Below are 10,189 nucleotides of genomic sequence, written 5' to 3'. Positions count from 1 at the left end.
AGCTCACTGTACTGGCCCGATAGGAAACACAGTAGAGAGCAAGAGTGCCTGTTTCTCAAAAGCAGAGTGTTTTTCTTGTAAGGCCGACTGGGGTTCAATACAACTTCCTAAACGGAGTTGATTCACATTGAGTTTCAAGTTCTAGCCTTAAGTGTTAATTCAGGGTAAGAACACCACTATTGTGCTATTCTGGCCATAAACAGTGCAAATAGCACTCGCGTATGTTCCCAGCAAATACAGTGTATTGGAGTGAAGGGAAGCTCCTGTTTTACTTAGTTTCCAATCCTGAGTTGAACTAGATATGCCCCGTTTGTGTAGGAAGCACAGTTCTCTTGTTCTGAGCTAGCTCACTGTACTGGCCCTATAGGAAACACAGTATTGTGCAAGGTTGCCTGTTTCTCCAAAGCAGAGTGTTATTCTTGTAAGGCCGACTGGTGTTCAATACATCTTCCTAAACGGAGTTGATTCACATTCAGTTTCAAGTTCTAGCATTAAGTGTTAATTCAGGGTAAGAACACCACTATATGCTGTTCTGGCCATTAACAGTGCAAATAACACTCGCGTCTGTTCCCAGCAAATACAGTGTATTGGACTGAAGAGAAGCTCCTGTTTAACTTAGTTTCCAATACTGAGTTGAACTAGATATGCCCCGTTTGTGTAGGAAGCACAGTTCTCTTGTTATGAGCTAGCTCACTGTACTGGCCCTGTAGGAAACACAGTAGAGTGCAAGAGTGCCTGTTTCTCAAAAGCAGAGTGTTTTTCTTGTAAGGCCAAGTGGTGTTCAATAAAACTTCCTAAACGGAGTTGATTCACATTGAGTTTCAAGTTCTAGCATTAAGTGTTAATTCAGGGTAGGAACACCACTATTGTGCTATTCTGGCCATAAACAGTGCAAATAGCACTCGAGTCTGTTCCCAGCAAATACAGTGTATTGGACTGAAGAGAAGCTCCTGTTTTACTTAGTTTTCAATTCTGAGTTGAATTAGATATGCCCCGTTTTTGTAGGAAGCACAGTTCTCTTGTTCTGAGCTAGCTCACTGTACTGGCCCTATAGGAAACACAGTAGAGTGCAAGAGTGCCTGTTTCTCAAAAGCAGAGTGTTTTTCTTGTAAGTCCGACTGGGGTTCAATACAACTTCCTAAATGGAGTTGATTCACATTGAGTTTCAAGTTCTAGCATTAAGTGTTAATTCAGGGTAAGAACACCACTATTGAGCCGGGCGGTGGTGGCACATGCCTTTAATACCAGCACTCGAGAGGCAGAGCCAGGCGGATCTCTGTGAGTTCGAGGCCAGCCTGGGCTACCAAGTGAGCTCCAGGAAAGGTGCAAAGCTACACAGAGAAACCCTGCCTCCAAAAACCAAAAAAAAAACCAACACTATTGTGCTATTCTGGCTATTAACAGTGCAAATAGCACTCGCGTCTGTTCCCTCAAATACAGTGTATTGGACTGAAGAGAAGCTCCTGTTTTACTTAGTTTCCAATACTGAGTTGAACTAGATATGCCCCGTTTGTATACGAAGCACAGTTCTCTTGTTCTGAGCTAGCTCACTGTACTGGCCCTATAGGAAACACAGTAGAGTGCAAGAGTGCCTGTTTCTCAAAAGCAGAGTGTTTTTCTTGTAAGGCCGACGGGGGTTCAATACAACTTCCTAAACGGAGTTGATTCACATTGAGTTTCAAGTTCTAGGATTAAGTGTTAATTCAGGGTAAGAACACAACTATTGTGGTGTTCTGGCCTTAAAGAGTGCAAATAGCACTCGCGTCTATTCCCAGCAAATACAGTGTTTTGGACTGAAGAGAAGCTCCTGTTTTACTTAGTTTCCAATACTGAGTTGAACAAGATATGCCCCGTTTGTGTAGGAAGCACAGTTCTCTTGTTCTGAGCTAGCTCACTGTACTGGCACTATAGGAAACACAGTAGAGTGCAAGAGTGCCTGTTTCTCAAAAGCAGAGTGTTTTTCTTGTAAGGCCGACTGGGGTTCAATAAAACTTCCTAAACGGAGTTGATTCACATTGAGTTTCAAGTTTTAGCATTAAGTGTTAATTCAGGGTAAGAACACCACTGTTGTGCTATTCTGGCCATAAACAGTGCAAATAGCACTCGCGTCTGTTCCCAGCAAATACAGTGTATTGGACAGAAGAGAAGCTCCTGTTTTACTTAGTTTCCAATACTGAGTTGAACTAGATATGCCCCGATTGTGTAGGAAGCACAGTTCTCTTGTTCTGAGCTAGCTCACTGTACTGGCCCTATAGGAAACACAGTAGAGTGCAAGAGTGCCTGTTTCTCAAAAGCAGAGTGTTTTTCTTGTAAGGCCGACTGGGGTTCAATACAACTTCCTAAACGGAGTTGATTCACATTGAGTTTCAAGTTCTAGCATTAAGTGTTAATTCAGGGTAAGAACAAGACTATTGTGCTATTCTGGCCATAAACAGTGCAAATAGCACTCGCGTGTGTCCCAGCAAATACAGTGTATTGGACTGAAGAGAAGCTCTTGTTTTACTTAGTTTCCAATACTGAGTTGAACTAGATATGCCCCGTTTTTGTAGGAAGTACAGTTCTCTTGTTCTGAGCTAGCTCACTGTACTGGCCCTATAGGAAACACAGTAGAGTGCAAGAGTGCCTGTTTCTCAAAAGCAGAGTGTTTTTCTTGTAAGGCCGACTGGGGTTCAATTCATCTTCCTAAACGGAGTTGATTCACATTCAGTTTCAAGTTCTAGCATTAAGTGTTAATTCAGGGTAAGAACACCGCTATTGTGGTGTTCTGGCCATTAACAGTGCAAATAGCACTCGCGTCTTTTCCCAGCAAATACAGTGTATTGGAATGAAGAGAAGCTCCTGTTTTACTTAGTTTCCAATACTGAGTTGAACTAGTTATGCCCCGTTTGTGTAGGAAGCACAGTTCTCTTGTTCTGAGCTAGCTCACTGTACTGGCACTATAGGAAAAACAGTAGAGTGCAAGAGTGCCGGTTTCTCAAAAGCAGAGTGTTTTTCTTGTAAGGCCGACTGGGGTTCAATAAAACTTCCTAAACGGAGTTGATTCACATTGAGTTTCAAGTTCTAGCATTAAGTGTTAATTCAGGGTAAGAACACCACTGCTGTGCTATTCTGGCCATAAACAGTGCTAATAGCACTCGCGTCTGTTCCCAGCAAATACAGTGTTTTGGACTGAAGAGAAGCTCCTGTTTTACTTAGTTTCCAATACTGAGTTGAACTAGATATGCCCCGTTTGTGTAGGAAGCACAGTTCTCTTGTTCTGAGCTAGCTCACTGTACTGGCCCTATAGGAAACACAGTAAAGTGCAAGAGTGCCTGTTTCTCAAAAGCAGAGTGTTTTTCTTGTAAGGCCGACTGGGGTTCAATACAACTTCCTAAATGGAGTTGATTCACATTGAGTTTCAAGTTCTAGCATTAAGTGTTAATTCAGGGTAAGAACATCACTATTGAGCCGGGCGGTGGTGGCACATGCCTTTAATACCAGCACTCGAGAGGCAGAGCCAGGCGGATCTCTGTGAGTTCGAGGCCAGCCTGGGCTACCAAGTGAGCTCCAGGAAAGGTGCAAAGCTACACAGAGAAACCCTGCCTCCAAAAACCAAAAAAAAAAAACAACACTATTGTGCTATTCTGGCCATTAACAGTGCAAATAGCACTCGCGTCTGTTCCCTCAAATACAGTGTATTGGACTGAAGAGAAGCTCCTGTTTTACTTAGTTTCCAATACTGAGTTGAACTAAATATGCCCCGTTTGTATACGAAGCACAGTTCTCTTGTTCTGAGCTAGCTCACTGTACTGGCCCTATAGGAAACACAGTAGAGTGCAAGAGTGCCTGTTTCTCAAAAGCAGAGTGTTTTTCTTGTAAGGCCGACGGGGGTTCAATACAACTTCCTAAACGGAGTTGATTCACATTGAGTTTCAAGTTCTAGGATTAAGTGTTAATTCAGGGTAAGAACACAACTATTGTGGTGTTCTGGCCTTAAAGAGTGCAAATAGCACTCGCGTCTATTCCCAGCAAATACAGGGTTTTGGACTGAAGAGAAGCTCCTGTTTTACTTAGTTTCCAATACTGAGTTGAACAAGATATGCCCCGTTTGTGTAGGAAGCACAGTTCTCTTGTTCTGAGCTAGCTCACTGTACTGGCACTATAGGAAACACAGTAGAGTGCAAGAGTGCCTGTTTCTCAAAAGCAGAGTGTTTTTCTTGTAAGGCCGACTGGGGTTCAATACAACTTCCTAAACGGAGTTGATTCACATTGAGTTTCAAGTTCTAGCATTAAGTGTTAATTCAGGGTAAGAACACCACTGTTGTGCTATTCTGGCCATAAACAGTGCAAATAGCACTCGCGTCTGTTCCCAGCAAATACAGTGTATTGGACAGAAGAGAAGCTCCTGTTTTACTTAGTTTCCAATACTGAGTTGAACTAGATATGCCCCGATTGTGTAGGAAGCACAGTTCTCTTGTTCTGAGCTAGCTCACTGTACTGGCCCTATAGGAAACACAGTAGAGTGCAAGAGTGCCTGTTTCTCAAAAGCAGAGTGTTTTTCTTGTAAGGCCGACTGGGGTTCAATACAACTTCCTAAACGGAGTTGATTCACATTGAGTTTCAAGTTCTAGCATTAAGTGTTAATTCAGGGTAAGAACAAGACTATTGTGCTATTCTGGCCATAAACAGTGCAAATAGCACTCGCGTGTGTCCCAGCAAATACAGTGTATTGGACTGAAGAGAAGCTCTTGTTTTACTTAGTTTCCAATACTGAGTTGAACTAGATATGCCCCGTTTTTGTAGGAAGTACAGTTCTCTTGTTCTGAGCTAGCTCACTGTACTGGCCCTATAGGAAACACAGTAGAGTGCAAGAGTGCCTGTTTCTCAAAAGCAGAGTGTTTTTCTTGTAAGGCCGACTGGGGTTCAATTCATCTTCCTAAACGGAGTTGATTCACATTCAGTTTCAAGTTCTAGCATTAAGTGTTAATTCAGGGTAAGAACACCGCTATTGTGGTGTTCTGGCCATTAACAGTGCAAATCGCACTCGCGTCTTTTCCCAGCAAATACAGTGTATTGGAATGAAGAGAAGCTCCTGTTTTACTTAGTTTCCAATACTGAGTTGAACTAGTTATGCCCCGTTTGTGTAGGAAGCACAGTTCTCTTGTTCTGAGCTAGCTCACTGTACTGGCCCTATAGGAAACACAGTAGAGTGCAAGGTTGCCTGTTTCTCAAAAGCAGAGTGTTTTTCTTGTAAGGCCGACTGGGGTTCAATAAAACTTCCTAAACGGAGTTGATTCACATTAAGTTTCAAGTTCTAGCATTAAGTGTTAATTCAGGGTAAGAACACCACTATTGTTCTATTCTGGCCATAAACAGTGCAAATAGCACTCGCGTCTGTTCCCAGCAAATACAGTGTTTTGGACTGAAGAGAAGCTCCTGTTTTACTTAGTTTCCAATACTGAGTTGAAATAGATATGCCCCGTTTGTGTAGGAAGCACAGTTCTCTTGTTCTGAGCTAGCTCACTGTACTGGCCCTATAGGAAACACAGTAGAGTGCAAGAGTGCCTGTTTCTCAAAAGCAGAGTGTTTTTCTTGTAATGCCGACGGGGGTTCAATACAACTTCCTAAACGGAGTTGATTCACATTGAGTTTCAAGTTCTAGGATTAAGTGTTAATTCAGGGTAAGAACACAACTATTGTGGTGTTCTGGCCTTAAAGAGTGCAAATAGCACTCGCGTCTATTCCCAGCAAATACAGTGTTTTGGACTGAAGAGAAGCTCCTGTTTTACTTAGTTTCCAATACTGAGTTGAACAAGATATGCCCCGTTTGTGTAGGAAGCACAGTTCTCTTGTTCTGAGCTAGCTCACTGTACTGGCACTATAGGAAACACAGTAGAGTGCAAGAGTGCCTGTTTCTCAAAAGCAGAGTGTTTTTCTTGTAAGGCCGACTGGAGTTCAATACAACTTCCTAAACGGAGTTGATTCACATTGAGTTTCAAGTTCTAGCATTAAGTGTTAATTCAGGGTAAGAACACCACTGTTGTGCTATTCTGGCCATAAACAGTGCAAATAGCACTCGCGTCTGTTCCCAGCAAATAGAGTGTATTGGACAGAAGAGAAGCTCCTGTTTTACTTAGTTTCCAATACTGAGTTGAACTAGATATGCCCGGATTGTGTAGGAAGCACAGTTCTCGTGTTCTGAGCTAGCTCACTGTACTGGCCCTATAGGAAACACAGTAGAGTGCAAGAGTGCCTGTTTCTCAAAAGCAGAGTGTTTTTCTTGTAAGGCCGACTGGGGTTCAATACAACTTCCTAAACGGAGTTGACTCACATTGAGTTTCAAGTTCTAGCATTAAGTGTTAATTCAGGGTAAGAACACCACTGTTGTGCTATTCTGGCCATAAACAGTTCAAATAGCACTCACGTCTGTTCCCAGCAAATACAGTGTTTTGGACTGAAGAGAAGCACCTGTTTTACTTAGTTTCCAATCCTGAGTTGAACTAGATATGCCCCGTTTGTGTAGGAAGCACAGTTCTCTTGTTCTGAGCTAGCTAACTGTACTGGCCCTATAGGAAACACAGTAGAGTGCAAGAGTGCCTGCTTCTCAAAAGCAGAGTGTTTTTCTTGTAAGGCCGACTGGGGTTCAATACAACTTCCTAAACGGAGTTGATTCACATTGAGTTTCAAGTTCTAGCATTAAGTGTTAATTCAGGGTAAGAACACCACTATTGTGGTATTCTGGCCATAAACAGTGCAAATAGCACTCGCGTCTTTTCCCAGGAAATACAGTGTATTGGACTGAAGAGAAGCTCCTGTTTTACTTAGTTTCCAATACTGAGTTGAATTAGATATGCCCCGTTTGTGTAGGAAGCACAGTTCTCTTGTTCTGAGCTAGCTCACTGTACTGGCACTATAGGAAAAACAGTAGAATGCAAGAGTGCCGGTTTCTCAAAAGCAGAGTGTTTTTCTTGTAAGGCCGACTGGGGTTCAATACAACTTCCTAAACGGAGTTGATTCACATTGAGTTTCAAGTTCTAGCATTAAGTGTTAATTCAGGGTAAGAACACCACTGTTGTGCTATACTGGCCATAAACAGTGCAAATAGCACTCGCGTCTGTTCCCAGCAAATCCAGTGTATTGGACAGAAGAGAAGCTCCTGTTTTACTTAGTTTCCAATACTGAGTTGAACTAGATATGCCCCGATTGTGTAGGAAGCACAGTTCTCTTGTTCTGAGCTAGCTCACTGTACTGGCCCTATAGGAAACACAGTAGAGTGCAAGAGTGCCTGTTTCTCAAAAGCAGAGTGTTTTTCTTGTAAGGCCGACTGGGGTTCAATACAACTTCCTAAACGGAGTTGACTCACATTGAGTTTCAAGTTCTAGCATTAAGTGTTAATTCAGGGTAAGAACACCACTGTTGTGCTATTCTGGCCATAAACAGTTCAAATAGCACTCACGTCTGTTCCCAGCAAATACAGTGTTTTGGACTGAAGAGAAGCACCTGTTTTACTTAGTTTCCAATCCTGAGTTGAACTAGATATGCCCCGTTTGTGTAGGAAGCACAGTTCTCTTGTTCTGAGCTAGCTCACTGTACTGGCCCTATAGGAAACACAGTAGAGTGCAAGAGTGCCTGTTTCTCAAAAGCAGAGTGTTTTTCTTGTAAGTCTGACTGGGGTTCAATACAACTTCCTAAACGGAGTAGATTCACATTGAGTTTCAAGTTCTAGCATTAAGTGTTAATTCAGGGTAAGAACACCACTATTGTTCTATTCTGGCCATAAACAGTGCAAATAGCACTCGCGTCTGTTCCCAGCAAATACAGTGTTTTGGACTGAAGAGAAGCTCCTGTTTTACTTAGTTTCCAATACTGAGTTGAACTAGATATGCCCCGTTTGTGTAGGAAGCACAGTTCTCTTGTTCTGAGCTAGCTCACTGTACTGGCCCTATAGGAAACACAGTAGAGTGCAAGAGTGCCTGTTTCTCAAAAGCAGAGTGTTTTTCTTGTAAGGCCGACTGTGGTTCAATACAACTTCCTAAACGGAGTTGAGTCACATTGAGTTTCAAGTTCTAGCATTAAGTGTTAATTCAGTGTAAGAACACCACTATTGAGCCGGGCGGTGGTGGCACATGCCTTTAATACCAGCACTCGAGAGGCAGAGCCAGGCGGATCTCTGTGAGTTCGAGGCCAGCCTGGGCTACCAAGTGAGCTCCAGGAAAGGTGCAAAGCTACACAGAGAAACCCTTCCTCCAAAAACCAAAAAAAAAAAAACACTATTGTGCTATTCTGGCCATTAACAGTGCAAATAGCACTCGCGTCTGTTCCCTCAAATACAGTGTATTGGACTGAAGAGAAGCTCCTGTTTTACTTAGTTTCCAATACTGAGTTGAACTACATATGCCCCGTTTGTGTAGGAAGCACAGTTCTCTTGTTCTGAGCTAGCTCACTGTACTAGCACTATAGGAAAAACAGTAGAGTGCAAGAGTGCCGGTTTGTCAAAAGCAGAGTGTTTTTATGTAAGGCCGACTGGGGTTCAATAAATCTTCCTAAACGGAGTTGATTCACATTGAGTTTCAAGTTCTAGCATTAAGTGTTAATTCAGGGTAAGAACACCACTGTTGTGCTATTCTGGCCATAAACAGTGCTAATAGCACTCGCGTCTGTTCCCAGCAAATACAGTGTTTTGGACTGAAGAGAAGCTCCTGTTTTACTTAGTTTCCAATACTGAGTTGAACTAGATATGCCCCGATTGTGTAGGAAGCACAGTTCTCTTGTTCTGAGCTAGTTCACTGTACTGGCCCTATAGGAAACACAGTAGAGTGCAAGAGTGCCTGTTTCTCAAAAGCAGAGTGTTTTTCTTGTAAGGCCGACTGGGGTTCAATACAACTTCCTAAATGGAGTTGATTCACATTGAGTTTCAAGTTCTAGCATTAAGTGTTAATTCAGGGTAAGAACACCACTGTTGTGCTATTCTGGCCATAAACAGTGCTAATGGCACTCGCGTCTGTTCCCAGCAAATACAGTGTTTTGGACTGAAGCGAAGCTCCTGTTTTACTTAGTTTCCAATACTGAGTTGAACTAGATATGCCCCGATTGTGTAGGAAGCACAGTTCTCTTGTTCTGAGCTAGTTCACTGTACTGGCCCTATAGGAAACACAGTAGAGTGCAAGAGTGCCTGTTTCTCAAAAGCAGAGTGTTTTTCTTGTAAGGCCGACTGGGGTTCAATACAACTTCCTAAATGGAGTTGATTCACTTTGAGTTTCAAGTTCTAGCATTAAGTGTTAATTCAGGGTAAGAACACCACTGTTGTGCTATTCTGGCCATAAACAGTTCAAATAGCACTCACGTCTGTTCCCAGCAAATACAGTGTTTTGGACTGAAGAGAAGCACCTGTTTTACTTAGTTTCCAATCCTGAGTTGAACTAGATATGCCCCGTTTGTGTAGGAAGCACAGTTCTCTTGTTATGAGCTAGCTCACTGTACTGGCCCTATAGGAAACACAGTAGAGTGCAAGAGTGCCTGTTTCTCAAAAGCAGAGTGTTTTTCTTGTAAGGCCGACTGGGGTTCAATACAACTTCCTAAACGGAGTTGATTCACATTGAGTTTCAATTTCTAGCATTAAGTGTTAATTCAGGGTAAGAACACAACTATTGTGGTGTTCTGGCCTTAAAGAGTGCAAATAGCACTCGCGTCTATTCCCAGCAAATACAGTGTTTTGACTGAAGAGAAGCTCCTGTTTTACTTAGTTTCCAATACTGAGTTGAACTAGATATGCCCCGTTTGTGTAGGAAGCACAGTTCTCTTGTTCTGAGCTAGCTCACTGTACTGGCACTATAGGAAACACAGTAGAGTGCAAGAGTGCCTGTTTCTGAAAAGCAGAGTGTTTTTCTTGTAAGGCCGACTGGGGTTCAATAAAACTTCCTAAACGGAGTTGATTCACATTAAGTTTCAAGTTCTAGCATTAAGTGTTAATTCAGGGTAAGAACACCACTATTGGTCTATTCTGGCCATAAACAGTGCAAATAGCACTCGCGTCTGTTCCCAGCAAATACAGTGTTTTGGACTGAAGAGAAGCTCCTGTTTTACTTAGTTTCCAATACTGAGTTGAACTAGATATGCCCCGTTTGTGTAGGAAGCACAGTTCTCTTGTTCTGAGCTAGCTCACTGTACTGGCCCTATAGGAAACACAGTAGAGTGCAAGAGTGCCTGTTTC

Source organism: Peromyscus maniculatus, chromosome 15 (assembly GCF_049852395.1).
Source record: "Peromyscus maniculatus bairdii isolate BWxNUB_F1_BW_parent chromosome 15, HU_Pman_BW_mat_3.1, whole genome shotgun sequence".
NCBI lineage: Eukaryota > Metazoa > Chordata > Mammalia > Rodentia > Cricetidae > Peromyscus > Peromyscus maniculatus.
The sequence above is the reverse complement of the archived record's forward strand: the minus strand, read 5'-3'. Positions refer to the sequence as shown.